Below are 27,584 nucleotides of genomic sequence, written 5' to 3'. Positions count from 1 at the left end.
CTTGTGGACTTGTGGTCCACGAACTAGCTTCACCCCTTTCTGAACTCATTGAAAATATCTGGCTCTACATCTCTGACAACAAATTTCAGAATGTTGTTATCACTGCATAAAAATGTCTTATAGAAGAATTCTTTTATGAAAGTAAAAAAATATTTTATCTGTCCAAAGCTCATGTCCTACTAACCTTCAATGACTGTTCCTTGGTTCAAATATTGAATGTTTGGCGAGTAGGAATTCTACATTCTTCTTACTCACAGCCAGTGTGATTCTGTAAACCTTCGTTCATCCATTCATTCTTCCCCTGTCCCATTTCTGCTGTACATTGCAGAATGCAATGAGTGTATCTAACAACAGTCAGGTAGAGCTGTGGTTGGAAATAAATTATATTGACAGATAAAAACAGTACACTCCCTGCTTTCATATATCAGTGCACAGTTCTATTTGAAGATTGGGCCTTCAGTGAGAGCTGGATACCTTTTTTTTTTTTTTTTTTGAATTATTTCAAGGGAACAGCTGTTCATTCCTTTGTCTGTGGAATGTCTGTCATGTTTGAGGCACTGAAGCAACACAAATAATTTTAATTCAGAGGTGCAAGTGCTGACCTAAAAGCAGGCTGAAGGCAGGAAACCATGGGGCAGCTCCTATACCACAGTGTTCACAGGATGCCCTCCAAGCCTGCTATTACTTCCTTGGAGAAGTAAGAAAAACCAAAGCTAAATACTATATTGTCCCTAGCTATTCAGCATATTCCCCTGGAGTGAAGTGAGCAGCTACCTCTGGCAACCCAGCATTTACCACATCTTATACAGGATAGCAAATTAGCTAGCTGCTTCCAGCTCATGGTGTCACTGCCCAGGAGAGAGGGAGAAAGGAGGTGGCTGTGCTCAGGAGGACCTGCTGAGATAAAGACCAAAAAGATGAGGACAATTAACCTCTGACATACAATATAACGTATTATGTCATCACCAGCTTAATTGACTATAGTGGCTGCATCAGGAATATGCTCTTACACATGCATAAGTCTTGTAAGGTTCATTTGCAAAATGCCATGTATTTGCATTGTCTGGGAGTAATCTGGGTTTCAGTTCCCCGATTATTTTCAGACAGGTGAATGTTAAAGAAGTTCCCCAGGTAACAAAGTATTGAGAAGATTTAACGTAAGAAAATAAATAAATAAATAAAGTTAAGATCGTCTAATAATGAGGATGTAATCATCTTCTTATCAGTTCTTAGGAAAGAATTCCTGATGGGACTTTCCAGTGACCAGTACAAGCAATCACATAGCATGGTAGCGTGGAGCCCAATGACCCAGGTCCTCTTTCCAGGTCTACCAGTTGCTTCATCTTGTGGGGCAGATTGTTTTGCTATTTGTCCTGGGGATAGGGAGGAAAGCTGTACACACACCGATATTCTGTACCTGAGCGCACACAAGCTCTATAAAGCTGACAGACACAGAACATGCTTTAGCAAGCAGGGAAGAGTGGGTTATTTGGTGCAAGGTGGCCCAAAAAAAAAAAAATAAAAAAAAAGAACTGGATGTACTCAGGATACCTGAGTTGGTATTTCTTCAGACTCATCACCCTGGAAAGGAGCCATTGGCACTTCACTGCATTATAATAGAGTTTCAGATCATGGAGGTTAAAGCACCACAAAATGTTTGGGATTGCTGTAATTGTCCATTTTAATGGAGTGGCCTGCCACCTGCTTCCCTGCTCATGTGTATGGGCTGTTGTTGCTCCATACTTAAGCACACATTCATTCAATAGAAGAACGTTGGTATGGCAGGCAGCTAAGACTCTATTGTATGGGTCTTTACAAACATTCCGCTCTGTTTTCTCAGGCATTTTTAAAACCATCTCCAAACAGATCATCTTGCCTGTGTGTGTTTGGTTTTGTTTTTTGCTTTTGCCAAAGAAAAAAAAAAATCTCACACCTTAATAAGACACTAACTATATTTTCCAAATGCAGATGTGCACACACAGACATATTTGATATTTGTATTTACATGTATGTATATCCACGTATAAAAGTGCAGTGACAGAGAGACAGGATGAATATCAGCTTTGGAATGAGACCCTGCTGTAACGTTGACTACAGAGAAAGACTTGTGGGGCAATTAAATGTTATTTTTGCTGACAAAACTGCCTTGGGAAGTTTCTCTGCACTACCCTGACCCAGTTGCTGCCCCTCTGCAGGAGCTTGCTATCTCCTTGACAGTGGCAACACAATTCTTTGTGGAATGCTCCGTGTCTGAGGCCCTTAAGACAGTCCAGGGCAAAAAGAAAACCTCCAGGAAAAACAAAACAAAACACAAAGGCATTTGGGGGTTTTGTAATTGTTTGTTTGTTTGCTTGCTTGCATTTTAATGCAGATCACCTCGCTAATCTGTTCCACGAAACGATCCCACTAGCAGTTGTGCTGGCACATTTAAATGAGTGTGGGAGCAGGCAAAAAGGGCTGAAGGGCAGTGGAGGGAGGTCAGGCACATATGAAGCTAATTTCGCCACCAAGGAACATGTACCATGCAACTAATCCTAACAGCTCTCTGCAGTGCTGTACCAGAACTTCAACTCCTCTAAAGTGTTTACTGTACTTGATTCATGTATTTCACTCACTAAATATTCTAGGTGTGGGTGTATTGTTTAAAAAAATGCATGTCTTTTTTTTTCACTAAAGCATACTGACAAGCAACTATTTATTTCTTCCAAAATAGAGTGTCAGACAGTGAAATGCAGCTTTAAGCTAAAAGATTTTTTTTTTTTTTTTTTTTTATGTAACATCTTTCTTGTCAGTGGAATAAACAACCAGCATGTATTTCCAGCTGGTGCTCAATTCTTCCTCATATCTGAGTCAGCCCTTGTACATCATTATATGAGTGCTATTGTTGCTGTTTAAAGTATGTGGATTGTTGGGTATTTGTTTCCTCAATGAAGCAATTTTTTTTTTTTCCCTGAGATAAATAATTGTGCATATTTTATTTATGGAAAGTGCAGTACTGAACATGCTCACACCAGTTCAGCAAAGAATACTAGTGTCTGCTTTACTCCAGGAGAATAATTTCTGCTGCACTTATCAGGGACACTGTTTACCTGCTGGGAGCAAAGCATGCATCTTGCTGGATTATATCCAGAATGTTCAGAACCTCACAGAACTGAGCTCATTGTTAATTCAAGTTACTACATACACTTCAGCTGATGTTAGCCACTGAAATACCATCAGAGATCTGGTCTGAAGTCCTCCTTGGAATCCTACTAATCCCCTTTTTAAATCATGTTTTACAGTAGTCCATACACAGCTGAATCTTATTTATGCTTCTAAAAGCATCCTTTTAACAGTTTTAATTTTGTTTCCTTTTAACTGGTAATTCATGGTTGGACTTGGTGATCTTGAAGGTCTTTTCCAATCTAGATGATTCTACGATTCTATAACTTCATGGTGTCTCTGCATTTTTCTATTATGGAAGCAAACAAATGCCTCTTTCTGACCTTCTCTGTTCTAGTCAGTGTTGGACCATAATTTATTTGTTTTTCTCTAAAGCACTCACCTTTATAATCACCATGAATACTGTAGACATCTTGCTGTTCTGTTCCTCTGATATTTTTTCTTGCCCTTCTCTAGATCCACTCACTTTCTAGTTTTATCCTTTTCAAATTGTTGTGACCAGAATTGTAAACAGAATTCAAGGTGAAGGTACACTCTCTGTTTACATTATGATACATTCCTAACAGCATTCATTTTCTTTCTTAATACAGATTCTTGTTTATTTAACTTGAATCCCAGCTTCCGCTAACAGGTGGTTTTCATCAAGGAGACTAGGAAACCTCTATTTTTTTATTTTTTTTCTCCTGCAGGCACATCAATTTAGAACTGATCAATCTATAGTCAGTTCAGTATTTGCTGTCAGTCTGTTTCACTTCATATTCTTTGACTACCACCTTTTTGACTCAGGTTTAAATGTCTCCTCTCAGGCCCTTATCAACACAAGGGTTCAAATGTGGAGAAGCACTGGTACTACACCACACAGCAAATCAGTGTTGATTTACCGTCAAATTTATCATTCTCTGCATACACATCCATCTGAGGTGGTGATCCTATTGAAAGTACAGGTAACTCCCTTTCCTCTTCCATTCCTTACACAATGCATATAGATAAACAAACTAGTGGAAGTCCTACAGATAAAGTCCTCCACATCCCCACTTTTCTGCAATGCTCCAAGAGGAAGTTCCCCTACCAAGGAGTAAGGGGCTGCCTCGTTCAGACACACGGAACAGTTTGTGCTTCTGAAACAGTTCTTTTGTCTTGCTGCAATAATGCTATTTTGTATTGTTTGCAGGCTTTGCACCTTCACTTTTTTACACAGATATTGATGAATATACTGGACCCTCCCAGTCAGAGGTGTTTTTTGGCTTATTTTGCAAATCAACCCCAGGCCAAGCTGAAAACAAACTGCTTACTATAGTCAATGTTGCTGACAACTGAGCAGTTTCTAATCAATTATATGACCCTTCTTTCTCACCCCACAACTGTGTAGCTGCCCTTATGGTGTCCCCAGGGACATTGTCAGGAAATGCACAGCAGGTGGGAGATCTCATGTGTCATCTCCTACAAACGAAGGCTGAGCAACTCCTTAACCAAGCCCAATTGCAGATAAGTACCCTAAAATTAACTGGGCATTTGGCAGCAGCAGCTGTACGTAGTAATGCACTGCAGCCCAGACAGTGGCAAGGCATGGAAACAGATGGCATTGCAGAAAATATGGGTGTTGTGTTTGCTGTCTTGAGGCCTCCCCACTGCCTTACTTCATCATCTTTGCTGACTTTATTGTGGATAAAATGGGATTCCCTTTCTGCCCCTCTTACTGCTGCTTTTAGTCAGCTTTTCTAGAACTTCTCTCAGTTTATAATTGGTCTCTTCTACTGCTTCTTTTCTGGTTTTGACCTTCTTTCTACTAGAGCCTTTTCCTTCACCCTGTACTCATATATTTTAGACCCATCTCCACAACACTCACTTTATGTAGTAATAACCAACACAAAAGTATTCTTCCTACAGGTTTTTGTTTTTCATGAGGGAGGGGAGTGTATGTATTAGCATTTACCTCAAAGGAGTCATCAGAAAAAAAAATAAAAATTTATGTCAAAGAACATGCATGGATATATGTTCTGCAACAGCAATGTTAGCAGTCTCAGAATACCTGGGGGGGAAATATTTATGTATTTATTTATTTATTTGTCCCCAGTGAAAACCAGCAGGCCAATGTGAGACCAGTAAATTTATTGAAGTTTACATCTAGTTCTTTCAAAATCATAGAATTTTTTGCTTGAGAATTCCTTAACATGTGTCCCTAAGCTCTTTCAGACACAGGTGTCTCTGGATTCATGACACCCGTTGATTTTCTTCAGCAACAGTATTGTAAAGCACTTCTTGGGGAAGAAAATTAAAAGTAGAAAATTCTGGTGATTAAAGCTACCAATTAAAAAGCAGATTAAGTGGAAGTATCTAATGTGTCTCAAGGTGTAATGGAACTGTGGTATACTCTGAGGTAAGTGCTCTGTAGACTTCCAGGATACATGGGAATTTGTTGCTGTTTCAAGGAACATACCAGCACAACTTTCAGGGAGACCAAAGTAGGCATTTCAGCCAAAGGCCTACTACAGCTCTACTCAAATTTAGACACTTATCACATCCAAAGAGTTGGTGGTCTTACCTCAGCATAAGCCCTCTCCTCAGGAAGCCTCACTGTGGTGCCACAGCTAAATATTCTCTGGGACCTTTTTCATCTCCACCCTACCCAGTACAGTTTCCCCCACTGCTATTCACATCTTGTCCTTCCATAGAAGTCTCTTCACCCTTCTTAAGAGTGTCACCACATGGCACAGGTTTGTAAAGCCTCTCTGATCTACTGGCCATACTCCCAGCGGAGGTGCTTCACGGCTCCTTTATCAACCCTCCTTCTTTTGAAGTGTTTGCTTCTGCAAAGCACAAAAGTTATCAGGTTCACCCATGGGGGACCCAGATCAAGACCGGGACACTCAGAAAGCCTGTCAGGAAAACCACTGAGCAGCAAAGGGCAGCGGAAAAGCATTATGCAAACATCCCCATCTCCTGTGCTGCTCATAACCTCACCAGAGTATAAAGGTAATTTGAGACCAGGAATAGATACTTGCATAAGTGCTCATATACCATTTTTTCCCCTTTATGATCTTAAATTTATGTTTATCGGTAATAAATTCATTAAAATTCCCCCACTTGATACTGTTTTGCTGGGGACACCCTTTCAATTCATTATGGGGCCTCCAGTTTACCAATGCAAAAGTGTATAGACAAAGGCAGGGGACACACTCTTATCTTCATGCCTTAGCTTTCCCTAAGTATTTTAACCTATAATAGCTATGGATACAAGCCCTGTGCACTTGTAAACTAGATGACAAACTGAACAGTGCTTGTGCTCATACTCCTGACAAACACAAACCACAAAATCCCCAGGCATTCACCAGCCTGCTGAAAATTGTTATGACCTTCACTCTGACATGGGATAGAGTGGCTGGGGGCAGAAAGTAGTTGCTGATCTGTGATTGCTTTTGAGTCAGTGAATCATAGTCATGTTATCCCAGGACAACAGGGTTGCATATCTTCCAAATCACTGAAAATTTCAATTTCAGTCCATGGGTCATGTTGCATGGCCTGGTTTGAAAAGAGTTTCTACCTGTCTTTCATCTATTGGAAATAATTGAACTGCAAACATTAGACCCTTTGTGGTTTTCCTTTGTAGTTTCTGCATTCTTTACTTTTAATTAAAACCTGGAAATAAGATTTACATTGCATTCCAGGATCTTGAGCATAGAGATGTCATGTATGAAGCTGTATGCAACCAAGCATAAACACTAGGGACTGCAGCAATGAGGTACTGTTTTCTTGTGAAAAGCAACTCTGGCAAAGTTTGGGGAAGAAATTTAAAAGTGTTTTCTTCCTGTTTAATTTAGGAGAAAAACTGAGAATTTTTACTTCTCAGGAAATGTTAGGGGTGACACTTTGCTAATGCTGTGGCATAAATAAACCAAAAATTTACATCTTTCCCAACATCTGCCAGAGTACACAATGAGCAGAGAGATGAAGTATACTTAAATTTATAAGCATAGGCACACCTTAAGGAATAGGATATCAAGGTATAAATGCTTTCTGCTCCTTAGGAAAAAATATTGGTGCAATCATAGGCTGTGGGAACTAGCAGTTCTTCTGAAACTTAAAAGAAACTTGCTTTTTGGCTGTAAAATATGTATTATTCATTTTGCCCAGGTTAACTTTATTTTTCTTTTAAAGGAGCTTTGACACTTGAAACTGGCATTCATGAATTTACTGTAAATCTCGGCAATATTAACTAGGTGACAAGCTGGTTGTAGAAAATGAAAAATATGACCTATGGAATAGCCCATTTAAACAGAAGCGTGAGGAGCTAGGGTTCAGTCTACTTGCAAGCACTAAATAAGGTGCTCAGACACCTTTGCACTGCCTGTTTACAGACGTTGCTCAGCCCCAGTGTCACAGTAGTTCTTGAGTAGGTATTAAAATATTTTCTATATAAATGCAGTTATTTCCTTAATATTTTTTTTCTATCTCTTTCCTAAGAAACTAGATTGAAAATTAGAAGTACCAAGTATAAATTTCCTGAGGATAATCATTTGAATACAAAACTGAATTAGATCTAGACATGTTATAACCCACTTTGTCTTTCACATGCCTTTAAGCAAGCACATTTTGCTAACATAAGTGCTCAAGAAAAGTTTCAAAATTTGCAGTAGAGGCAGTGTATTTTAAGGCATTTGATGTTGTTTATGCAGAAAGCCTCTGACCTTCGAAAATCCTTTCACACATCCTTAGCACAGAGACCAGGCAATGATTCAGGAAATGTTTTGGCCACACCTTCTGGTAATTAGGAGTGCAGATGCAGCCATATTACCAGAGAGTTAATATGTTCACTGCAAAGTTAATTTGGGGAATTAGCATCAGAAGGAATGAGTATGAAAAGCAGCCAGGTTGAAAAGCCAGATCGTGTCACTGTCTCTACTGGTGATACACTTGCATTATTGTTTCTGGATCATACATATTATTTCTTAACACTGCTGAAAGTGAAGTGGCTCTGTGATTCCTTTGCTGTGAAATACTGGAGAACCTGGCCATCTTTTTGGACAATCTCTGGAAGATAATTGTCAATTTAGCAGTTTAGAGTTAGCTTTGTAGAGGTTTTCCAATAAGGGCACTATAGATGTACCAACAATACAGTCACAGGGTGGGGAAATACAAAGGACACCAATGAATCCAGTTGCTGCTCTTTCTTAGTTGCAGTAGAACCATTTACTACTCAGATAAAACGCGTCTTGCTTTCCAACCATAACACAGATCTCTCTGCTTCCCCACAGAAATTGCAAGATGGGGCCGCTCAGAATGAGTCTGGCTGGTTTTGAGTGGAAGTACCTGTGAAACAACATACAGGGAAACACAAATCCACCTGTTTTTTTTAATTTTTGTAGTAGAAATGTGACCTGGAAAAAAATCAAGAGTTTGAAGATGAGTGTTGGCTGAAAGCTGCTTTGAGCTGGAAGCAAATAGTTTGCCTCCCAGTGTTTAATTCTTTCTGCGTTAAGGGCTGCATGAGTAAAAAGGGATTACCTCAGAGATACCTCACTCTGTCAACCCATTTTTACCCCTAACATAGAACTCCGAGGCCTATGAATCTTGGCAGACAGCAAAGGTCAAGAGTCTTTTCATATACTGGTTGCAAAGTAAATGTAAATGAGAAAAGGCAAAGGAAGACAGATTTCAAATGGTGAGAGTAATAACCGTGAGTGGGTGAAATTGTCCACCCAAGCAGTTAAAACTATAAGGAAGTCTCAGGAAACACTGAGCAAGCCAGACAGAATATTTCAGTGCACATCAGCACAAGATTAAAAAAAAAAAAGGTTCCAGTGGAGAAAAGCTGAAAAGCTGAGCTCACACTGTGAAGGAGAATGGGATTAACATAATTCATTCACCTTTGAACTTGCAAAGAGTGCACAAAATGAATGTTCCAATGAAAATATTAGAAGATTGTGGCACCCATATGAAAACTATGTATGTGGGCACCATGTGTTCAACAGTTGGGAAAAAAAAAAAAAAAAAGGCAAAGCATCTGATTGCTCTGCAACAGCCTTTCAAATATCTTTCATATCGATGTTGAAACATTTTGTAGAGGGAATAATTTGTAATGGAATTACAGATGGTTTTAAAAGTGAGGAGACTAAAGCAGTGATCGCACGCACCAGAGCAGCTATAATCTCCATAAAGTGCATGGAGGCACACCAGACAAAGAAAAATCTGTGTATGGCACAAGAAAAATTGCAAAGTCTGACATAAGATTGAACAGTAAGCTCTGTTTAAAAAGAAATTTTGTGATAGCAGATCAAGGAAATAAATGCATTTTGGTATTCAAGAAAGAGAATGAGCTTAGGCAAAAGTCCCCAACAAATCTTAGAGCTGTAAGCAGCTAGCAAAATCCTCATAGATGACAGCTTTGAAGAAAAATCATTTTGCAGGAAAAGCACTGGGCTGAGCCTCAGGAGGTTGGTGTCCTCATTGCTACACTGTTGCACATGCTCTCTGGGACTCTGGAGGGGAAAAAAGATTCACTAAAGATTTTCTTTATAAAATGGAGATAATATTTTCCTTCCTGACATCCCTTGCCTCGTCTATTTATGAGGCAATAACATCTTTCTATTTACTCTCAGCTGAACCTGTCAGGTGTTACTGTGGTAAACAGTGTTCCAGGGACACCCTGAAGAACAAACCAGTGTACCAAGAGAGACGTTCTGCAAACCTGCAGGTTCAGAAGCAGAATATGAGGCCACTTACACAGAGGATGTCTGTCATGGGCCGGCAGGGAGGGTGAATTCTCTTAGCTCCTTTCTTGTCAATCTAGATTATTTTATACTCTTCATGTTGTCAGCAGGTAAATGTTACAACTAAACCCAGGGTTTGGGGGTTTTGTCTGAAGGCCATTGGCAAATATTCAGGGCCAGTAAAGCAATCAGACCTTTGAGGACCTTATCCAGACCTTTAATGGTCCCTTTGACCCTGCCCTGAGCAGACTAGAAGCCCCCCAAGGTCTGTTCCAATCCAAATGATTTAGTGACTCTATTGTTCTATGAAATGTTCAAACTAAAGAATAAACAAAATTAATGACATTATTTCTGTCCGGCGCATGGGCATGATTAGGGCCCAGTTTTATGATACAGCTTGAGACAAAGTAATAGCTTAGTGCTGCTGAAGGAACAGGTCCAGCCCCAATCCCCAATATCCCCACCACTCCTGCTCCTAGCCATGCCCTCCCACTGTTCACTTTCTCATGCTTCTGTGAGTCACACAGCAAGCCACAGCAACCCATAAGAAGGCAAAAAGGGGATGAGATGAAGCAGTTTCATCTAATATCTCATGGGCCATTGTAAAGGAAAAAGTGATAGCTCATGCTTGGGGACAGAGATGGGAAGGGACAAGAGAGAAGATGGGGATGGGAAGAGTGATAACAAGAAAGAATAGCACAGTTTCCTCCTATTTTCAGTGGTAACCTTGCATGTTAGCTTTGCCATATGGTGAAAACATATCTTAAAAACAGGAGTAATTTAGAATTGCTGTTGATCTTAAAATTATCCCACACCACCCATATCCTGTCAATACATTGGCTGATGTATAAGTACAACAAGCAAAAGCTTCAGCAGAACTTTAAGCACAGGAATTAAGTAATAATAATAATAATGCCTTACGCAGCACAGAAAAAGATAATGCTCTTGTGCATGGTATGCTGCCATGATGCAATATGGTGAAGGAGGGGCTGTGAAAATGAGAATGGCAGCAAAAACATGGTCTGAAAGGCTTGATCCTTTATAATGCAGGTGTGGAGCTATAAGCAAGGATGGAGGAGAAACAGACCTTCACATTCAACAGCAGGACAGCTCTGTGCCTGAGGACTGACTTGGCTCAGTGTGTCAGCAGCAGAGGCACACATCATCAGTAGGGCAGGGCAGGGCAGACAAGTGAGGCCTTACAGAACAGGCAGGTGTTGACATGGGGGAAGCAAACGCTGTTCCCACCTTTACCTCTTCTCTGCCTTCTTCTGTAGTGCCATATCCAGCTATCTCTGTGCAAAGCCACCCTGTCTGTCATTGCCCACTATTCCAGACCAGAGGTGTATTTACCTCCACAGCCCCTCGTTCAGCCAGAGATGCTGCTTTTGTGCTCAGCCCCTTCTGAGGCTTGCTCTGCTTTATTTTTGCCTGAAGCCAGGCAAATCCATTCCTACCAAGTAAGAAAAGTAAATCTGAAAAGGAGAGCACGCTCCTACTCTACACATTCTGCAAGGCTTTCCAGCATCAGTTTCTACACACAGACATCTGAATACACACAGTGCTCCTAATTACACACTTTGCTCTCTGATTTATTCTGAACAGGGTAGCATGATGACCGCAATGCAGTGCTCCCTCATAAAAGGATATGTTTCTCCTCAATGACCTGCCTGTTGCAGGCAAACAACTCTTTGTTATATATGTCTTTGTTCCCAAGGCTCTGGAGCAAAAAAACACAACCCCAAAATGTACTATAAGGGCAATAAATGGAAAACAACAAGCCTTTGACGTAGGAAAATTACACACTCAGACAAAAGCTCAGGATAATCTAGGGCTGGTGAAATGATGAGTGCTACAAAAATATCGGTGATAACGGGCACAGAGATTGCTACACAGAAGAACACATGCTATGTAGCAATGGCCTTATGAGTGAATGGCATTTAGGGACAACCAAACCACAGATACAAAGTTTGAAAGCAATAAGAAGTGATTGCATTGCAAGAAAATACTTCCCAGACAGAATAATCCCAGAGCTGCAAGTATATAGCTTGTATTATTAAGTAAAATTGAATCCCAAGGAACTGAAAAAGACTCATTCCAAAATAAAAGGGGTAGCTTTAGATCATTGTGCTTGCTTCAAAATTTGAAGGCCTTCATAGTTTAAGATCATGCTTTCATGATCTCCTTCACAATATAAAGGTTACAGTTTAACACTGTGTTAAACAGCAGCAGACGCTGCCTCATCCTAGCTTTTGAATAGAGAAAAATTTGCTGATTGTCTTCAAATTCTTCTCCCTAGTCTGAGTATGTGGGATAACTAATGTTTGGCAGAAGTCCAAACCTTCTCTTGGTTTTGCAGGCCTCCTTTACTGTATTCTAGCTGATTTGCTTTCTTCACTGTTCCCCAGTATCAACAACTGTTGCAAACACAAAAGAACAAGCTCATGGTCGGCATGCCCATAGCTTTGGGAAGGTTCAGTAGATGAACTTGGACTAGTTTTACTGGGAGGGTGGGGGTGGGAAAACAGTGGCTCCCGTTACTCACCCTGCCCTCCAGCTGTCCACCAGCAGGCCTCAGAGAACATTCCTTCTGCCTCAGTGGCACCCACTTCATAGTCCAACATGCTCATCTATCCACTGGAGAGGAAAGTCTGGATTGCTGGAGAAAACTGGAGTATCAACACATGGTCCCTTCTATTTGGAGCTGAAAGTCCACAGTGGATGGGCTGCCATAAGCCACAAGTGCTTTCTCGCTGAGTCAGTGAGCCCAATATGTATGGCAGAGAAGGACAGGGCTGCTACTTGAGCAAGTGATTTCTGCAGAAGAGTTCTGCAGTATATTCTTGCCAAGAAAAAAAACACTAATGTGACTTTGTAAAGTTTTTCCCACCTCATGTCAACTCAGAGAAGTGTTCAGCAAGCCCAGAGCTGTATTTTCTCTGGATGAACAGCTACCCTAAATTGTTAGTGAGGTGCAATTTAAAAGAGCTGGTAATAGATTTGCCAAAGTCTTCTCTGTAGAATCGATATTAGCTTGTACTCATAATAGCATTTCAAACCACTGCGTGTTGAAGTCCTGACCATCTGGGCCAGGAAATGGCAAGGGGAATTAGCATTTCTCCTCTGCTAGCCCCCAGTATGCTACCCTGTGGCTATTACAGCCCTTTTTTTTTGCATTCTGGTTCCCCTGTGATAATGACAACAAACAGTAAACAGTGCACTTGGTAATAACTTCTCCAAAGGAAAACAAAAAATACTCAACAAAAAAACATAATGTAGACACACTCTGTAGGAGTTTCCAAGATGGTTTGCAGCAGCTACTCAGGCATCAATGCCAAACAAAATTATCTGAGTGGTAGAAAAAAGTCCCCAAACAGCTGCCACCAGCTGCAGCAGGCCAAGTTGGAAATAATGAAAGGGAGAGATTTATTTATTTATTTATTTTTTCCTGAGCATTAATAGAAAAGGGAGCAGAACTACATAGAGTGTCTGCACCTCCTAAAGAGTGTTTTGTTGTACACAATCCTTACAGCAATTTACATATGTCACTATGTGCTGATACCCTCCATTACTGCATTAAAATATTACATTACTCTATAACTTTTATAAAATGTTTCATAAAATTCCATTGACTGTATTTAGAAAAGAGTAGATTGAAGGTGTCAGTGTAATGAAAATGGCTGAACCCTTATGAAATCAACAGAACTTGAGGTAAGTTTGCAAAGCTCAGTACATGTTTTACCTAGAGAATCACACATGTTGTTTTGGAGAGCAATGCCTAGAAATAGGGAAAGGGACTGCCACCTGGAGTGACTTGACAGAGGACAATATAGGGAATGTATTGATTGTATTGACTATAGGGAGTATGAACACTAAAATAGAAAGTCTGTATCTGATCAATTTATTACATTGCAAGCTTAAATATTAGACCAATAAACTGAACAGAAATTAATAAATGTTTTTGAAACACTGACATATCCTACATAAGGACTACAAATATACCACACAGCTCTCAATTCACTACATGCAATAATTTTGCTAAAAATGCCTTATGGCAGCTTTGCCATGTTGCATGCACAGGCTTGATAACTCCATCTACTTCAGGGCTTCTCCTCGTAGCCAAAAAGGCAGCATTTCTAACGGCAGGGAAGCAAATACAGACGAGCTATCCTGAGGTAAAAAATGCAGTGAGGGCAAGTTGTGTTATATTTCTTTCCATTTAAATTTACTCCAAGGTTAACCTCAAGTGGGGAATGGTGTTGATCTCTGTGAAATTACCCTGAAACTTTAGTATGTTGTTTTCATTATGCTTGTTCTTTGGGACAGGTGCTGATGCTTCTTAGCTCAACGTAGAAACGCCCTTTGTTTAGCAATGAAGACCAGACCTCAGAGAAGAACTGAAAATAGGAATTAATAGCAGAAAAGAACTTTGAAAGGATAAAATATCAAAAATATACCACAACTGCTTGGTTTTGCCCTTTTCTTCATCTCCTGCTATTGCCACCTCCTCTTTTTATTTGTGTTTTTTTTTTGTTTGTTTGTTTACAAGGCTGGTAATTGCTTATGTTCCTGACAATACTTATCGAGGTTTTAGACTCTGAAGTATAACTGAATTAAAGAGGCATAGGTTCTGTGCTTTTAATAACATATTAAATAAGAACACTTTTTAGTAGGAGTGCTTTAAATGTGAATCTTTCCCCAAGAATAACTGAACTATTGTTTGGGACAAGCCTTGACTCTTCACTGCAGGTGCCACTGTTTCTAGCATTAATGTATGAGCTTACAGCATTGCTGGGGGTTTACCACCACCTCTGACATGCACAACAAGGAGATTCTCACTAATAAAAAAGGAATTTAGAGATTATTCTTTGGTGACTGGGTACCTACCTGTGGGTTTGGATGGAATTTCCAGGCTGCTGTTCCAGACTTCTACTTTCAGCTGTTGAAAACTGCAACTTTGAATCACCTATTTACTTTAGTCTTCAGTTTATAGATATTAGATTGTCTCCTTCCATGTTTCTTTCTATGTATTTTATTTGGACAATGTTATTTTATCTTTTTATAGGCCTTTACATTCAGGAGACATGCTCTAAGCTCCAGTTAAGATTCAGAAGAGAGAAGAGTTAAATGCTGTATTTCATTTTAAGGAATAAGTCACGTTTGATAAACAGCTTTATCTGGAAAGGAATTTGAATTTTTTTATTTTTCTTTTTAGCTTATCATGTTTCTGTTTTATTCAGGCAAAATGTCACACATTGGCATCTATAGGGGAGCTATTGTCAGTGACCTTTACGCTACCTTGAAAAAGCAACAGAAACTGCTTTTTTGCCATTTGCTCAAAGAAAGAGGAGGGGAAACGACTGAACTCTTTCATTAGCAGCTAAATCTTCACTTTTCAACAACACACCTCAGTGCAGGTAACATGGATCCTAGTCGATAGAAACAACCTAAATAAATCTAATGAATTCTGAGAAAACTTTAGAGTAAAACTGCATTGTTCGAGGCATAGAAAGACCCAAGTATTTGCAAGCTTTGTTATTTATTTTTTTTCCTTCACGAGTCTCTGACTGCACATAGGGAGACATAAACGTGAGTGCTCCGCTGTTTAAAACAAAAATTAAGACCAGTTTGCACAGCATTGTAGATTAAACAAGAGAAAATGTTAGGTAATTAAATGCTAATGATTCAAGCTGGGTGCTTATGTTTTGGATTACTTGCCTAATAATGTTAGCATTTAAATGGTCAGCTTTGAAGTTAAGAAACAGCCCATTAAGATGCAACAGGGGAATTGTGGGTTCTTTGGGTGCCATTGTTTCAGTCTGCCTGGCTGCAGACTCAACAAAACAGCAGTGATGGGATTTACATAGCGAGGAGTATTTTTGCAATTGGAAGGGCTAAAAGTTTTTATTTATTTATTTTATTTAGTGAAAGCTCATATTATTGAGAACACAGCATGTGGGAAAAGCCTAAATCTACTCATTTCTTCTGAGCTCTGGGATTTCTATTGTCCCAGCTGACTGCTTAAATACAAATCATTTGGTTCCCAAGCAGTGGCTCTGCGCAGTGATCATCCTATTGCAGTCAACAAAACCCTACCAGATTGTTCAGTCCTAGGCAGTATTGTGGGGTACTTGCAAGGGTTAATATAAAAATCCACTCCTAGTGAAAGTTGAAGGAGCCTCAGTGATGAAAATTGCACCACATAATGAAAAATCCTCAAAGTAGAGGCTACTCAAAGGACAGAAATAATTAAGACGTAATTATCAATGGAACAGAATATTCTCCAGGATAATGGGCTCCTGCAGATGCAAGAAGAGCACGGCAAAGCCAAAGCATTTATGGAAAATAAATGGCAGGGTGCAACTCGGATTCTTTCTTCTTCAAAGCACACAACTCTGATCCTGTGACAATGGTCTGTCATTCCAAATAATTGATGTAGACTTAATTATTTTATCTAATGGAGGTTGGCACAGGAGTTACTTACTGTGCCACTGTAGACCTAGTGTATTTCGAGTGCCTCTGAAGAGAAAGGCACTGTGGATTTCAGCGCTTGGATTTCATAAAACGTTTTGTTATACCTACTGTGACTGCTATTCCCTGTACTTACCATGTGGTGTTAACCAAGGAGAACTAGTTTTTGTATTATCAAAAGGGGAACGCTGTGAGAGTTTGATGTTTCTTGGTGGCAAGTGTAAATATTGACATTTCAGCGACTACCGCAGTGGGAACTTGGTGCAACTTAATAAAGGTAATGAGGCTTTTTAACAGAATTTAGAAAGAATCATTTTAGGCCCTGTTTGGTGCATTAGGAGGAGGAGGAGAACTAGTCTTAATATGGCTTTGTTTTCTCATGTCTTCTACATGACATATAAATGACAGAACTAAATTATTTTACATGTTTTTTTGATCTTTTGTGGTATGTTGCAGGATTTATTATAATTGCCACAAATATGTACTGCTAGGTCTCAGATCTTAACCAAAGAAATAGGTGATATGGATATTTAACAAAAAATTCCTTATGCCAAAAATGCAAAATAGTTCTTAGCTAGAAATATAAATCTGTTGGACTAAAACAATTTCTTCCAGTTATTCACTTGCCATCTTCATTTCTGTGATGTCATTTCTGTAATTAATTTTATATATATATATATATATATATATATTTATTTATTTTTCTCAGAAATGTTAGATAGAACTTATCTATTTATTTTGATCTTTAGTTTCATCCTGTGTAAACTTAGGGAGAACACCCTTTAAGTCAGGGGATATTTCTGCATCCTACTGCCCACAGATGATGTAGACAATAAGGTGATTTCCATTTTGATGCTGCATTTTGTCTGTAGCTGTACAAAAGAGCACAGCTTTGGACTTCTGTCTTTCATGCAAAGGCTGAATGAGGTAACTTTACAGGCTGAATTTAAAAACAAAAAAAAAAAAAAAAAAAGAGAGAGAGACAAAATGGAGTCCAAAATACAGAGAGAGAGAGAGAGAAAGTGAGTCCAAAATACAATAATGACATAGATAAAGAGAGATCAATAGAATGATTAAAGTACTAGGATTACAATGAATTTTTTTTCCAAGTGTCTACAGCTGTTAGGGTGAATGTCTGATGATTTTATAACTACTCCAGTTTTAATTGGGTAGGTGTCTGAGAAAGTGATGTAAAGACTGCCTTTCCTTCTGCCTTCATTTTTGTTGCAATGACATTAACAACATGTGATAAGTTCTAAGACCTAATACATCTCTCACTTTAAACTTACCAAAAGCAGGGACAGTCAGCAAGGTCCTCTTACCTCTGCCAAATCTTTCTAGCCATCTAGTCTGAGCAAATTATCTTCTTCACAGATATTCCCATCCTGACACTCAGGTAATTAGGCAATCACTACAAATCATGAGTGATTTTTATGCTAAAACACATTTCTTTGTTATTCTTGAAGGCTTTGAGCCTTCTGTTACTGTAATAAGAATGTCCATAAACATTACTTAGGAGTACAGAGAAGTTTGATATATCTAGCAAAAGCGCTATATGTGAATTTGTCTGTTGACCTTAGTTAAGATTATTCCACCTGAATCCTGGATTTAGCCTAGATTGCTCCTAGAGAGGCTGATGACCACTTTTTAATGCAACCTATTTTCACCATATATGCATTTTTGTCTATGTCTGTGATTTAAGAATATGTGGCTGTTAAATTTGAACAACTTTGCCAAGTCTGTCGTGTTTGCTACAATTTCTGTGGCCTTGCAAGTGGCCATTGTATGGATGACACAAGCAGTACGGATTAATGTAGCTTTGCCATACTTAAGATTTATTAGTATGTGTTACAGCATCTTAGAATAGCAGTCACAGTCGGGGGTCTATCTCTGAGTGTCGAGAAAGGCCTGTTACAAACTAGCTCTCGCTGTCTCCCTGCTAAAACCAGGTGATGTATTTCACACTGAGGCTGGAAACAACCTCACTGCCTCTCATAACCTTTTGTCCTGAGCGTGCTTCATTCCCAAGTCTGCAGCCCAAAGATGCGACTTCTTTGTGTTGCTGAAGTGCTTTGTGAGGAGCTGCAGACCACCTGAGTAGCTCTATTTTTCTTAGGACTCTTTCCAGACAGATAATTTTCAATGCACTCCACTGCTGACACATTTATCCACTGAATGACTAGTGTGCTCCACACCGCCTCTTCTTCTGGTCCTTTTGCCTGCACTGGAATGGCAGACTGTAGGATTTACACAGCTGCTGGGAGGAGGTGATAAAACAACACTCCAAAGAGCAGCTTTCAGGTGGGAAGGTATAGGCAGTCTGTCAGAGTGTGGCTGCACGGCATGCAGAAGTTTCGTTTGCTAAATTTGGTGTTGAACACACTCTTGGATGTGTACCTCGCTGCTGCTGATGCCACGCTACATCTACAGAATTTATGGTACTTTTTGGAAAAGAAACCCTGCTGTCATTTCTGTGCCTGAAAGTCCTGCTTTGACCATGTCCCATGCTCTCTCCAAGGTTAGTCTTTGATTTCTAGCTTCGTGTGGTTAGGAGTGAGTTTACACACAATATCTGGAGTTGTTTCAGAGCTCCCTATCAGCTGACAGACTCTCTGTGCCATTGTTTCTGCCCGCTGCATTTATGTGGCCATCTGAACTTGCCACTCTCCATCACAAGTGACAATGGCCCATAACTCACGGAATTTTAGCTGTGCTCCAGAGAGGGTGGATTCTGCATCACAAGGCTGCAATCTATCACCTCCAAGCCAAGAAAGAGTCAGTCTAAGGTAGTATGGCTCTACACCAGCCCCATTACCAAGCTGTTAAATATTCAAACCTTGGAGAATGACCAGTATTGCTTATGGTGGTACAGAGAAGCTGGTTCCAGTTAACATTTGTCACATACATATAAATAAACTATTGTCTATGGCAACTATCAACTGTCCACCATCACCAGCTATAGATAAAAACTGTATATAACTATGGCTTCATTTCCTCATACTACGTAAAGAAGCATGAAACAATTCATATACATGTATAATCAGAACTTGCCAAAACCTTTGCCCCCAAACCTGCAATAACCACATTTTTTTAAAGCAAATTTTAAAATATTTCATCATTTCTATATTCTCTGTTTTACTAAAGGCAGAGAAATGATACCAAATTCTGTGGATGTTTTATCAGTAACCTAAAAAGAAGGTAGTCATTAGTCTCTTATCAGAAACTAGCAATGCTTCAGTTTTAGGCAATTTCAACACAAAAAAAGATGTAAATAAAAACTGTATATCCACAAAACATATATATATATATATATATATATATATATATTAACCAAAATTAAGTGCTACAAATTGTTACATTCTGGGATAAGATCTGTACTCAGTACCAACCCAGCTGTACTCACACTGGAAGCAATGGAATTGTTAATGTTGGCAGCTGTGGAAACAGTTTAGGATATCTAACAGTTGCTGCAGTAGGTACAACAGGTTAAAATCAGCCCAGAAATCAGCAGACTGGAATTTATTTATTTTTTTTCCACAGCTCTACTTCCAGTGCTTTTACCTCCTCAGACAGCTCTCACCCTGGTTCCACCTTTTGCTTCCCCCTTCTATTTCTATATCTGCACCACGTCCCTGCAACAGGCTCAATCCCAAGGTGCTATTGGTTTAGAATCACCAGTTAGTTAAGTTTAATAGAGAAACCTTAGGAACAGCTCATTTTCCAATTCAGTAAGATGGAGTTAAAACGGGAGAGGCCATGGGCCTGGAGGAGAGCTGTGGACCTTGGAAGACCCCTGCTACTGATGTTAGAGATGTCTGCAGTGGAGGGGAGCTCCTCACTGTCGGGTGTGATAGCTGAGTAGGAAACCAGCTGTGTCTGTGACATTAGGGCCCATCTACAGCTGAGTGAAGTTATCAAAGTGCTCCATCAGATTCTGTAAAGCAGAACTACTTGAAGCAAATTCACTCTGGTGTTGCTGCTCTGTTTTGATTGATACGAACAAGCTTTATCTTCAAAAATATGTATAGCTAACATGACTATTTCTATAATCACTTCAGATTACATCTTAGAAAGGAAGACAATTTTGCCTTCTCCCTGCTCCTCCTCCTCTCTCTCATTCCCTCTACTCTGGAAAAGTCTTATTTATGCATGGTTAAGACATATGTTAAATGTGGGAGGAAAAAAATGTACCTTCCAAATTTTCATTTCATGTTCTGTATATATTCCTCTTCTTTAAGGGTACAAATTAGAACTGAAGAAATGCTACTCCAAAACCTCTTACTATTTGACAGATCTTTTAGTGTGTGGTGGCTATGGTTGTCAGCAGTAGTTTGTTAAGGATCTCAGAGTGTCTGATACTGGAGTGACAGACCATCGTTTTTTTTCCTTAAAGATGGGGAAGCCCAGGAAGAAAATGACAGTGTCGGTCATGCACAGTTATGTCTAGGTATTAGTTTGACTCATCCAATCCTGCAACCCTTATTCATGGATCTTGCAGACTTTAAAAGGCAGAGCTTGGCATTCAAGGATGAAATTCCTTATCTCTATAAATCTCGGTACAGACACTCAACTGTTGGCCCAGATAGTGAGACAGTGTTAGAGGAAGAGAGTATGAAAAGAAATCCCTCCTCCCAACATATGTTGAATGTTGCTGTTACTATACAAAGGAGTGAATCCAGACCTGCAGTTTTTGAATAGGTATTAGATTAATTATTAAGAAAATATAAAATGTTGTTTTTAAAAGCTGATTTGCTAAAAGAGAAAAAAATAAAATCCCTCAAACCCTAAATATCAGAAGCTGGCTACAAAAGCTTTGGGAAGAACAAAACAAGAGATCCATAGCCACAGGTGGATAGAAATGTGCAGCAGATTTTGATTAAAAAAAAAAAAAAAAAGGATAAGTGTATTTAAAACTGAGGAGGAAGAAAGTGGGCAGAGAAATAAAGAGAACTGACTCTAGGTTAGAGCCAATTCAAACAGGTTGACCAACCATAATCAATTGCCCCGTTGGTGGTCTTTAAATAAAGGTCAGACAAAATTGTATCAAAAGCCACATGGGGATTATTTAAGTGCCTATTTAAGACAGTGGGATGCCTGTGGGAGGCAGTGTTCAGTGGTAGTTTCACTGTATTTCTAATAGCATTTAATTAGTTTATTGTTGTATTTGGAATGACTCCTTTCTAAAGGACTTTAAAGTCTTTCTGTACTGTTCAAACTCTCCTCCATCCTCACTTCTCCCTAGAGCTGCAACAGAAACATAAACATTTCTTTCCAAATTCTGCATCTTCATCTTTGCATCTAATCAACAACACCCTTGCAGTGGGACTGTGGAAACACAATAAAGACCACACCTAAAGCAAAAGAGTTCTCAGGTCTCACCAAAAATTTCCTATGTTACTATCTTCTCTGTCTACCTAATCCCCCATGATCAATCAGAATATCACCCTGTCCTCCATTTGTCAGTGCTCTTCTTCTGCCCCAGTCATTGAAGCAGCATGCCACGAACTCCATGCACTTGAGAACCTTGTCATTGCAAGATTGATGATGAAATCATGGCTGTTTACCCTTTGGCAAGCTTAGTTATCAGGCATGAGGTGACAAAAATATTTATCTAGAATGGTCTGCTGACCTTCTGTTCCCACAGAAGTTGGGTAATTGGAAAACATGTGCAGTGACATATTCTGTATGGTTACACAGGCAGCAGAAGTCTGTACAACTTCTGAATGTAACCTACCTACATAGATTGAAAACATTTTTTGGAGCAGGGACAGCATTGTTGTATATACTCCTTGTTTCTGTTACAAACTACAATGCTTTAAATCATGTACACAAGCCTGCAGACAGTTTTCCCAGTGGCTCAGAAGGCACAGTATCCCTTTGCTGAAATATCTTTACCCACCCGAGGATGAAACTGAAATCTTCCAAAAGACAGTCCTGTGTGTGAGTTTTGCAAAGCCAAAAAGCATTTTTTTTTTTTTTTCATGTTTTGCAATTCAGGTCTGCCTAAGACCTTGCAGCTGGACCATTTAAATCCTCTAGATATAATATGTGAGCATAATGGCTCTGTGAAGGGTATGGGTTGAAAAAGCCGTACTCCTTACAGCAAGCTGCTTAATACCAGTTGTTTTTGAGACTCAGAAGGAACCTGTGAGTAGCCACAGAGGTCCCTTTGAGAAACTTGTTCTCATGTTTATCAGGAAGCCTTCTGTTAGAGTAAACACTTCACCTCAGCACTATCACCACCTAGGAGCACTTTGCAGCACACATCACTGTCAGCTGAGTTGCCAGCTCTGTGCTGTGCTTTCGTGGTGGGTTAACTTTGGCTGGCACCAAGAGGGCTGGAAGGAGCACTGGCACAGGTTGCCCAGAGAGGTTGTGGGGTATCCTCCTTGGAGACCTTCAGAAACCACCCATGCATGGGCCTGGGCAACCTGCTCTGGGTGGCCCTGCTTGGGCAGAGGGTTGGGCATAGTGACCCCCACCAAACTCATCCGATCTGTGATTCTGTGAAGGCACTGCTGAGCAGCTGCTGTCCCTGCCAGTCTGACAGCAGGAAAACATGGGGGAAGGAACACTACCCCAGGGATACAGCTAGCTGCTTCTGGGCTGACCGCCACCCAGCTTCCTCACTGTGGTGTCCAGTGTCAGGCTGCGTAGAGGATTTGAGGGCCCTGAAGGAAGCATGTTGTTTCAGACAGTACATCTTTTCCTCTTTAGAGGCTGAATTCTAGCTAAAGGTGCCACAGTTTCCTTCAGTATCTGTGATACTGAGGAGAAGAAGGTATTTTTTAGGAGTGTTGGTGTGGAAATTAATCGCCATCTCATGGAGCAGAAAAGCAGACTGACCAGCACTCTAGCTACAAGGAGATGGTGCCTAGACCTGCTGAGAGATAGGTGCTTGCTTGAACTTGTGCATGTATTACAGGGTCCCACTGGGACTTTCAACATAAAATTTCTCCAGATACGAGCAATCCACTCTCCTTTAAGATTACTGTGAGTTTAATCCTAATTTTACATAGGGTCTGAAATGGGAACGCCGTGGCATCCTTTTACAGCTCACTGTGATATGAATATATAAGTAGCACAGCAATGTACTACTTTAGGATTGAAACTACTCTGAAAAGTGTCCTTTAAGGCAAAATTGATTTCATAATATGTGAGTGCTGTAGGGAACATGTTCCACTCTCTTTTATGGAGAGTGTGCAAGTTGGTCTCTATCTTGCACGAAATGGTATCTGATATGAACTATTATTAGCTGAAAAAAAGATAATCTCTTCAGTGAAACATGTTCATTTTCTGGTTTTAAATTGTTTCTGCTCCTTAAAAGCACCAATCCCACAGTAATTCAGAATACAGGCTCTGCTAACATTATGTTTGACGCACATATTTATCAATCTGATAATTATGCTTAAAATAAGGGAGAAAAATAAAAAAAGGCTGACTGAGAAAGAATTCTGATCGAGTGCTAGAGGCAGACACTGTTCATGTCTGCTAGCACAGAGGTTTACAAGAAAACAGAAAGAAAAAATGCAATTTCACATTTTATTCAGTGCTGTTTATTCAGCTCTTTTTCCCTAAGAATCATTATCAATATTCTGTAGTTATTTATGCTTCCATTTCTGATGGAACTTGGGTCAGCAAATCTTTTCTACAATAAAGTATTCTTTCTATTTTATATCTGCTCACAGATGTTTTAGGATGAGATATTGATTATCCTGTAAATGGACAAGAAAGCAGTTGTTTTTGAACCAGAGGCTTGTTTTCCTCACTGCAGCTCTAAACCACTTGCTGTTTTTTACACTTATTCAGTCCCCTGATTCTGTTTCATCAGCTTCCCTTTGTTTTTGTTTGCCTTTTTTTTTTTTTTTTTTTGTTTGGCTTCTCTCAAATCCTCGAGGTTGCAAAATTCCTAGGATATTTCACTGTTCACAGTGCATTGAAATGAAAAAAACAAAACAAAACTAAGAGGCCAGCCTGAGAGTGTGTGTCTGTGTTTCTATACATGCTTTGAAAATTTAGCAATGCAGCAATGCTGCCACTCAAATAGTGTTGGTGCTGTGCCTTTTGTGGTGGGTTAACCTTGGCTGGCTGCCACACCCCCACCCAGCTGCTCTTTCAGTTCCCCTCCTCAGCAAGACAGGGGAAGAAAGTAAGAAAAAAAAAAAAAAAAAAGAAAACAACTTGTGGGTCAAGATAAGGACAGGGAGATCATTTACAAGTTACTGCTATGGGCAAAACAGATTTGCAAATTAAATTTATTGCCAATTAAAAATAGGGTAGGATAGTGAGAAGCAAAAACTAAGCTCAAACACCTTCCTTCCACCCCCTCCTTCCCAGTCTCAGCTTCACTCCTTTATTCCAGACTCTTCCACCTCCTCCCCCCAAGCGATGCTGGGTAAAGGGGAATGGAGGCTGTGGCCAGTCCCTAATGCTTCATCTCTGCCATTCCTTCATGGTCCCTCTCTGCCCCTGCTCCACGTGGGGTCCCTCCCACGGGATGCCATCCTTCCCCAGCTGAGCCTGCGGGGGCTGCCCACAGGCAGCAGCTCTTCAAGCACTGCTCCCACACGGCTCCGTACCATAGGGTCCATCCCCCAGGAGCAAACTGCTCCAGCACGGGTCCCCCACGGGTGGGCGGCAGCTCCCCCCAGATCCCCTGCTCCTGCGTGGGCTCCTCTCCACGGGCTGCAGCTCCAGCCCGGGGCCTGCTCCTGTGGGGGCTCTCCGTGGGCCACAGCCTCCTCCAGGCCACATCCACCTGCTCCACCGGGGTCTCCTCCACCCATGGGGGGGCTGCAGCGTGGAGATCTGCTCCATGTGGGACCCATGGGCTGCACGGGGACAGCCTGCTCCAACAGGGGCCTCTCCACAGCTGAGAGGTCATCTGTTCTCATGTTTTATAAAACCTGAAATCCTCCAAATACATTCAAATTGGTCCATTTTGAGATTTATAATAAGGTTAGAACAGAATGCTGTGATAGTATTCTGGTTATACAAACGTGCACACACACACAAACATATATAGTATACTCTACTATTCAATATTTCATATACTGGGGCAGATTCCCCTGTTTTGGGTACTGTTGTTGTCCTTCATGGACAGTCATTGGCTCAATTTTTGCCTTGCAGTAATAAGCATTAATAGCAAGGCCTGTGAAGTTATATTTGCGTAAAAACTGTGTGGCTAGAGGTTGTCATTTCAAAAGTGATGAATGGAATGACAATAATCTTTAAAAAGATTCTTGAATGGAGCTTGAGGCATAGCATCTCCTAAAGTCAGCACTTGCTGAAATGACACCCTTAATGAATACATGACAAAAGCATTTCATATCACCCACGTTAAAGAAAAGGCATTTTACACCCTTTTGCCTCTTCTGTGAACTAAACCAATAGTTTTCAATCACAATATTCTGCCACGTGCTTCCAGTCAGTGAGAACAAAGCACAGTCCAGCTCGTATTCTGAACCACAGCACCTCGCCAGGGAGCAGTGTGGAGGGCTGCTTCCTCTCCTGACAGATGTTACCTGAGAGGCAGCACCCAGCAGCCTGTATAGCTTTACCCTTCGTCCCTTTCCTTCTCTGCTAACAGTGGGTTTGTAACTGACCCCTGCTGTTTCACACCTCCTTTCCCTTCCTGAAAGCGGCTGAACAGCTTTCAGGCTCTGGTGGGATTGTCTCCTTGCCGGGCTGACACTCTCTGTGACAGAACACTTCACACACATACACTGGAAGAATTTAAAGAATTTAACCAGGAACAGATGATTGGTGTGGTTAAGCTTTTAAGCTGGGAATTTTAGTGATTTGTGGTTCACTAATGTGCTGCTCGGGAGCTTTGGGGCTATTCCATGCCCAATGCAAGAAAAAAAAAAAAAAGTTTCATATCCATTTCCCTGTTATTTCCCTGTTTCTTTAGGTGTGTTCCAGGCTGAGCAGTCAGTGTGACACTATAAGACAAAGACTTCTCAGGGGAACATCATACTGTTGGGATTTATTTGCTCTTTTAGGGAAGCACATTCTCAACTGGGAAGTTAAAGAAGAGCCATCAGATGATTTATTGTATTTTATCCTTTCTTTCCCTGGAATGTTTTGAAAGTCTGGAAAGCACCTTGTGATTTGGGGTGCCCATGGGTGTTTGGAGGGGCTTTGCTGTGAGTGACGACTACCTGAGTACCATTGTTCTGCGGCTGGAGTCAGTAACCATCGTGACCCTTCTACAATCCCACTAAAACCACACTACTAATTAACAGAACTACTAATTGATACTTGTAAATATTAAGCAAGTGAAATAAATCAACGGCTCAGTAGTCTATATTAGCCTAGCCTGAATGGTCTCAAACAAGAGATAGGGGAATCTGACCCAAAATATGAAATATAAGAGTATGTTATGTTTGTGTGTACACATAATCAGAGTGCTATCCCAGCATTATGTTCTGATCTTTTTAAACTCAGCCTCAGAATGGACCTAGTTGATTGTATTTTGAAGATTCCAGTTGTTACAATACAGGGAAGAGCTTGTAGTTAATGCAAGATGTTGTATCTCAGCATTACTCTTTACTAACTAAGGCAAGTAGTCCATGTGGCTGCTATTCAGAGCTGAATGGGACCAGGTCTGAGGCTGCGTGACACCAGGGTGTGCCTCTGACCAGAGGGGCCATTCAGAGGCAGTGCAATTGGAAATAACATGCCATTTTCTGACACAAGTGATACAGTACTTTGGGCACCAAAAGACAGAAGAGATGGGGTTTTACCCAGAACTTTTATCCTTTCTCTCAGAACTTTCAATATTTTTTTTTTTTTTAAAAAAAAAAGATTCCTCCCAGCTACTGAATTACTCTTGCTTTTAAAACCTTCTTTTCCCTTTAGCTTCTGATGATTGACTTTCCCTGTAAACTGCTTTGTAATACTCTGTATGGAGGACAGTATATAAAAATAAATTGCATTGAGCTTGATCCAAACATCATTTGACTCAAAATTACACTCAGGTTTTGTTATTTTATTTCTCCTTCTCCATTTCTGGCTCTGACTGGCAAACCAAATCATTTCTATTTGCTATCATAAAAGATAAATAAAAAGGCAAACAACTCATTGCTGTTTCAATGAATTTCATGTTATTTCTACAGGAAGTTTTCCTGTATTGCCCCCTTAACCCTCCCCCTTTCAATCTTCCCCCACAAAGCCAGCTGGGTCACTTATACATTAGCATATCACCAAGCCTGCAGAAATTATGGGATCAATTTATACCTC

General features: G+C 40.3%; 1 long non-coding RNA gene across 1 annotated transcript in view; it reads right to left on the bottom strand.

Annotated features, from left to right (window-relative positions):
- LOC137851061 (uncharacterized) overlaps positions 1-12,648 on the bottom strand; it is a 195,290-nt gene extending 182,642 nt beyond the window's left edge. Inside the window, exon 1 of the long non-coding RNA XR_011092981.1 lies at positions 12,415-12,648. This is a non-coding gene — a long non-coding RNA (uncharacterized lncRNA). The remainder of the gene's footprint in view (positions 1-12,414) is intronic.
- Positions 12,649-27,584: the final 14,936 nt, after the last annotated feature.

Source organism: Anas acuta, chromosome 2 (genome assembly GCF_963932015.1).
Source record: "Anas acuta chromosome 2, bAnaAcu1.1, whole genome shotgun sequence".
NCBI lineage: Eukaryota > Metazoa > Chordata > Aves > Anseriformes > Anatidae > Anas > Anas acuta.
This window is presented reverse-complemented; position numbering and strand designations above follow the sequence as displayed.